A 6651-nucleotide genomic window follows, 5' to 3' on the forward strand; every position below is an offset into this window, starting at 1 on the left:
GTCACAGGTCAAATGCTGAGCAAAGGAAAAAAGACAGGAAGCCAATCCCATGCCTGTCCCTTTTTCTGTCTTCCTCCACCCCTGGACCAAGTCCCTCCCCGTTTGTCTGGGCCATTGTCCTCATGGCCCTGGCCAGCCTATTTCCCTTTGCCGCTCTGAAACGTGCCCCCACGTGCAGGCCCCGGGGGAGGCTTTGGCTAGGGCGAGCGTGTCCTTGCGAGGTAATTGTCTCTCTGGAGGTGAAAGTCATCAGCGCGGGGTGCGAAGGGAAGTGGCCGTCGAAGGAGAATGCAAGGAATGTGGCGGGCAGGCCAGGGATTTCTTTGTCCCCCCTTCAAAAGGGGTCACCCTCCCCGCCGGGGAATTGAACCCCGGTCTCCCGCGTGACAGGCGGGGATACTCACCACTATACTAACGAGGAAAGGGGCAAGGTGAGTGGCCCCAGCTCCCACAGACCAGCTATGGTCAGCGTACACCTACACCGTCGCATGGGCCCCAGCAGGCAACAACACCCCTGGCCCTCTTCTGCTTCCCAAAGGCTTTGGCCGCAGCAACAGCCCTGGGAAAAGCCCTGGCCCTCCTCACCTGCCCTTGTCCAGCAGGACGCGTTTTCGGGCCTCCACAGCTCCTCACACAACACCCGCCTGGGACCTTTCCTGCTTAGATAAAGATTGTAACTCTATGAAGTTAAGTTTTAGTCACTAGAAAGCTTGTTTTGTTTGTTTTACTTGTAATGATATCTGTGCCTTCTGTTCTTACTGATTATCATGTAATCCTGCCTGCCCGGCCCGGGTCCAGCGGGCCGGGGGGGCGGCGCCTGCCAGCCCCGCCCCCCCGCCAGCCGCGCCGGGGGGCGCGGCTCCTGCCTGCCCGGCCCCGGGTCCAGCCGGGGGGTGGGTGCGGCTCCTGCCTGTCCGGCCCCCGGGTCCGGGTCCAGCCGGAGGTGGGAGCGGGGCGCGGCTCCTGCCTGCCCGGGGCGGGGTCCAGCTGGGGGGGGGGGCGGCTCCTGCCTGCCCGGCCCCCCGGGTCCGGGTCCAGCTGGGCGGCGCGGCTCCTGCCTGCCCGGCCCCCGGGGCTGGCCCCGGGTCCAGGTAGGACGGTAAGGGAACAGGGAGGGTGGGTTGGATAGAGGGCAGGGGAGTTGGCGGGGGGGAATGGATTAGTGTCGGAGCGGTCAGCGGGCAGGGAACAGGGGATTGAACGGGCAAGGGTCGGGGGAGGCAGTCAGAAAGGAGCAGGGGTTGGATGGGGCAGTGGGGGCAGTTAGGGTAGGGATTCCAGGGACAGTCAGGGGACAGAGAGAAGGGGTGGTTGGATGGGGTAGGGGTCCCAGGGTGCCATCAGGACTCAGAGAAGGAGTTGGATGGGGTGGCAAGGGCAGTTGGGACAGGGAAGGGGGTGGATGGGGCATGGGTCCTGGGGTGGGGGCTGTCAAGGAACATGGCGGGGTTGGATGGGGCAGGAGTCCCGGTGGGGGCATGACCCCTCATGGGGTGAGGAGGAGGAGGAGGGAACCGGTTGTTACGATTTTGGCAGCTCATCACTGGTGAAAACTATCAAGAAATGCAAATCCTCGAAGGAGCCTGTGCCAGAAACCGGGTGGTGCAGAAACCACAGCCCCATCCCCACCTCTGATCCACCCTTGGCTGGCACTGGATCATGCCCCCTGTGCCCCCAATCGGCCCCGTAAGCCCTGGGGGGCAGGGAATAGCCATGGTGCTGGGCCCCCCATCCAATTGAAGTATTCAATGTCACAGTGACCCAAGGTGTGTGCACAGAACGGGGATGGGGTGTGTGGGTGTCAAGAGTGGGGCTGGGGGGAGCGAGGATCAACACTTTGTCATGGGCAGATCATGTTGGGCCCAGGGTAATTTCTGGGGCTCTGATTCCCCACTCAGCGGGGGGCTCCCCTCTGGGCTGAGGAGCCCTGGGGTGGGGCGGGTGCAGGGGCTGGGTGTGTGTGTGTGTCAGGCTGGGGGAGCTGCCTGGGCAGAGGGGCTGGAACCAGGGGCGGCTCCAGGCACCAGCACACCCAGCACGTGGTTGGGGGCAAGCGGCAGGGGCTCTGCTGGTCACCGCGAGGGCAGCAGGCACCCCAGCCCTCCCGCACTCTACCCCTCACCCCACTCCTCCCAGAGCTGGGGAGAACCCAGGAGTCCTGGCTCCCAGCCCCGCCCCTCCCCGTATTTCCATATGGCTCCATCCAACAGCCCCGCCCCCCCCCCCCCGTCCCCGAGTGGGGAGAGACGAGGCCAAGGGACACGCAAGTTCTCATCACGAGCAGGAGAGGGGCGGGGCCGGGGCTCTCTGGGGGCGGGGCGGGGATGAAGAGTTGCGTTGGGGGGGGAGGTGTCAGGTTGACCCAGGGACCCGCCCTCACCTGGGCTGGAGAGGACGGAGGCGCCCCGGGGCAGGCTGGGAGTTGTAGTCCCTGGCTCGTCTCAGAGCGGAAGTGACGCGCCGGTTGCTCAGGCAACGTGCCCCCTCCCGGTGCACTCTGGGAAGCGTAGTTCTCTCTCTCTCTCTCTCTCACGCGGCCTCTATTGGAGGCGGGGCCGTAACTCGTCACTTCGCCGCGCCCCTCCCCGCTCGCTGGTTGGCGGAGAGAGCGCGGGACAGAGACTCGGCGCGTGGGGGGAGGCCCCGGTTCCCTCGCCCCGAGGCTGCGCTGCCCCCCCCCGCCGGGCGCGCGCTGCGGCCGTTGGGCTTCGAATCCCGCGTGGGCTCCGGGCGGGGGCAGCGCAGTGAAAGGGCTTCACCCCCGCTGGGCCTGGGGGGCAGCAGCGGGGCTGAGCTGCCTGGGAGCAGCCCCACTAGCGGCAGCCCGGGGCCGCGGGGCCCGTCCGCCCCCCCCAACCTGCCCCCGCCGTGTCCGCCCCCCCCGCTGTGACCCTCCCGCCAGCCCCGCCCCTGGCGGCCCCTCCCCCACTCTGTCCGCTCTGCCCGGCCTTTCCTTCACCCCCACCCCCACTTCCCTGCGGGGAGGGAGAGCTCAGTGGTTTGAACATTGGCCTGCTAAACCCCAGGTTCTGAGTTCAATCCTTGAGAAGGCCCCTTAGGGATCTGGGGCAAAAATTGGCCCTGCTAGTGAAGGCAGGGGCTGGACTCAATGACCTTTCAAGGTCCCTTCCAGCTCTAGGAGATTGGTATATCTCCAATTATCACCTTTATTGCCCCAGCCTCCTCCTCCCCCGCCTCACCACTCCACCCTCCTCCTCCCCCTCAGCGTCCCACCCCTAACTGCCTCCAGCCCATTTCCCCATGGCTGGGCCCCACTTTCCCATCCCCCCACCGGCCGAGTCCATCCCCAGGGTGTGAGGTTCCTCAGCTCCAATCTCTGCTGCCCCCCAACCTGCCGGGTTCCCCTTTTCAGCCACTGTAGGGTCCTCCAACCCACCCCCACCCATCCACTCTGGGCTCTCTAAATCCCACCTTCCCACAATGCACCTTGGTAACCCCACCCTCCTCTACCCCTAATCCCCCTAGTCCACAGTCAAGAACCGGGGCTGGGAGTGGGGCCGTTGCTTGCTGGGGAAAGGGGGTCGAGGCCGAGCTGGGAGCCAGGGGCCCAGGCTGAGGGTGGGGTTGGGGAAGAGCTGGGACAGAGTGGGGCTGAGTGCTGCTCCCTCCATAGGGGCTGGCTCAGGCCCTGAGGTGCCCCCATGCATGTTCCTCTGTGTTCCCCTAGGAGTCACACCCCACATTTTGGGAACCACTGAACCCTACTCGCTAAGCAGGGGCTAGTGATGCCAAAGCCCAGGGAAAGGGAGAACAAGCGCGGGGCCCCTAGCACTGGAGCCATGTGAGGGGCTGCAGGAGAGGGGCAATGGCTGGTGGCCCAGGGAGTTAAGGGCAAAGGGGGCACAGCAGGGGCAGGAGTTAGGGGTGAAGGAGGTGCAAGGGCTGGGAGTGCAGGAGCTAGCGGTAAAGGGGGAGGGGGATCTTCCAGGGGCAGTGGGGAAGTGCCAAAGTACAAGCTTTGCCCAGGGCACCATTTTCCCTAATGCTGGACTGAGCAAACAATTGGAAATGACCCTTCAGTGGGACCAGAACCATAGTGTAGAAAAGCCCCTTTGTTAAGTGGTGGTGGCTGAGGGCTTAGGGAGATGGGTTAAACAATAACAGGCATTTTTCTGTGGAGGTTTGATTCTTGCCTGCTAGGCAAGGCTGGTGTGTGGTGTCTCCATGGCTGTACTTTCAGTGTCTGATCTGCCACAGGGAGCCAAGTCTAGACATATTCAGAGGCTCTATGCCAGGGTTTCTCAAACTTCCTTTCACTGCAACCCCATTCTGCCAAAAAAAAAAACTCACTACATGGCCCTGGAAAGAGGGATCAAGCACCAAGCCCCTCCCCACTGAGCAGAGGCAGGGGAGACAAAGCCTGAGCCCTGCCCCACTTAGGGGAGGGCAAAACCAGAGCTTGAGGGATTCAGCCCTGGGTGGTGGGGCTCAGACTTTTGGCTTCAGCCTCAGGCACCAACAAGTCTAATGCCAGCCCTGGCAACCCCATTAAAACAGAGTCACATCTCACTTTGGGGTCCTGACACACAGCTTGAGAACCACTGCTCTATGTTGATGGGAGAGAGTTTTCTGTGGGTGCAGTTAATCCACTTCCCAAGAGGTGGCAGCTCTGTCAGTGGGAGAAGCAATATCGGTGGGTGTGCAAGCTGTGGTGTTTGCCACATTTAAGAAGTTTAATCAAACCCCATTTTTAAAACCACCTGTGGACTGGGAATGGCAAAGGACCTCGATGAAGCAGGGTTTGTCCTTCAAAGTCCTGAAAATCACAATTCCCTACTCAGCTCATTGTGCTGGTATAGCTCAGTGGTAGAGTGGTTGATTGCAGCTCCAGTGATCCTCAGTTTAAACCCGTGTTCTCTTATAACCTTCTTTCCTTTTTTTTAAAAAAAGGAAAACATTTTCATTTCCATTCTCCATTCTGTTCAGGGGCTCCTCTATACGGGAGTGCTTGATATGAATGTAAACACTCAAGATTTCGCGGTCCAAATGCATAAAAACCTAGCAAAGCTGTCCATCAGCTGAAATCAGTTCCAATCCTCTAAGTGTCTAGTTTATTTTTTCATCAATTAAACAAAGGTATCATATGAATGCACATTTGCAGATCCCTCTTCTCCAGGAGCTATGTTGTGCAGAAGAACAAGAACCACATCCAGCTGTAGTTCAGGAGTCTGATGACAAATGTTCTGAGGGCTGGAAAAAATGCCTTCTAGTGAGCTATTGAAACAGCTCAACCTGTTTAGCTTATCAAAAGAAGATTGAAAGGTGACTTCATTGAAGTGTTGAAGGTCCTTAATGGAGAGAAAAGGTTGTGTATTAAAGGGCTCTTTAATCTAGCAGAGAAAGGAATAACAAGACCCAGTTGCTGGAAGGTGAAAAGAGACAAATTCATATTACAACTAAGGCACAAATATTCAACAGCGAGGGTGATTCACCACAGGAACAAGCTACCAAGGAAAGTGGTGGATTCACCATCTCCTGATGTCATTTACTGAAGACTAGATGCCTTTCTGGAATGTATTTGCCCCAAAAGTAGCTCTTGTGTCATACAGGAGGCCTGTATGCAGGGGGTCAGATTAGATGCTCTAATGGTCTCTTCTGGCCATAAAGTTGACTAATTTCTGAAAAACTGAGTGTAGCATTGGGAGCAGTGTCCGATGTTTTCCTGTCTAGCCGGCTTGCTTCCTAGAACGAATGCTCCTTGAGTGGGGTGATCCACAGGGAGCAGCTCAAACCTCCAAAGTGCCTCGGCAGGGGCAGGACATTAGCACAGCAAGGGAGGGGTGTGGCAGTGACATCACAAAGGCCTTTTGCAGGACCTCAGACTATTGGCCAAAGGTGGTGGGGAGGTGGTGACCTCACAGAGAGATGCTGACATCAGCCAGGCAGGACAGGGGCGAGGGGCCAGGGAAACCTCAGAGACCCTGTGGCTTTGCTTCAGCAAGTCTCCTTCTCCAGGTCTCTCTTTGAGGACTGAGAGAGTATTCGGGTTCAGGCACGTGAGTGCCAGGAGGAACCTCTTTCGAGTTTTCTCCTTCCCTTTTAGGGAGTTTACTAGAGACCAGCCGTCCCTGTTTAGAAGGTAAGAGCCTCCTCGAGGTTTGAAACCTGTTCAGTCTGATCCATCTGGTGACAGTTGAATTCTAGGCATGGAAAACACGAGCTTAAGGAGGCAGAATTTTATTCCGTACCTGGGATTTTGTCCCTTAAAATCACTGGGGACATTAGGGTTTGTTCTTTTTGTTTCACCTTTTCCTCCATCCATCCCTCCCTCCTTTCTCTTCGTCTCTTGCTTCTTTTGTCCTTTCTCCTGTTCCCCTCCCAACACCAGGAACAGTGTCGGGGTGTGTTTGGGGCGGGGGCAGAAGAGGGGATGGGCGGCACTGGGGAGGGGGAGCTTGGGGGTGTTGGGGCGGGGCAGAGACGGGGATGGGCGGCACTGGGGAGGGAGAGCTTGGGGGTGTTGGGGCGGGCGAGAAGAGGGGATGGGCGGCATCGGGAGGGGAGCTCGGGGGTTGGGCACGGGGCAGAGAGGGGATGGGCAGCACTGGGGATTGGGAGCTCGGGGGTGTTTGGGGAGGGGTAGAGAGGGGATGGGCGGCACTGGGAGGGGGGAGCTCGGGGGTGTTGGGG

At 59.2% G+C, this 6651-nt stretch overlaps 1 non-coding gene across 1 annotated transcript; it reads right to left on the reverse strand.

The window, feature by feature from the left end:
* Positions 1-349: 349 nt before the first annotated feature.
* TRNAD-GUC lies at positions 350-421 on the reverse strand. The gene has a single exon. It is a non-coding gene; the product is annotated as a tRNA-Asp (tRNA).
* Positions 422-6651: the final 6230 nt, after the last annotated feature.

Source organism: Mauremys reevesii, linkage group 12, assembly GCF_016161935.1.
Source record: "Mauremys reevesii isolate NIE-2019 linkage group 12, ASM1616193v1, whole genome shotgun sequence".
Lineage (NCBI taxonomy): Eukaryota > Metazoa > Chordata > Testudines > Geoemydidae > Mauremys > Mauremys reevesii.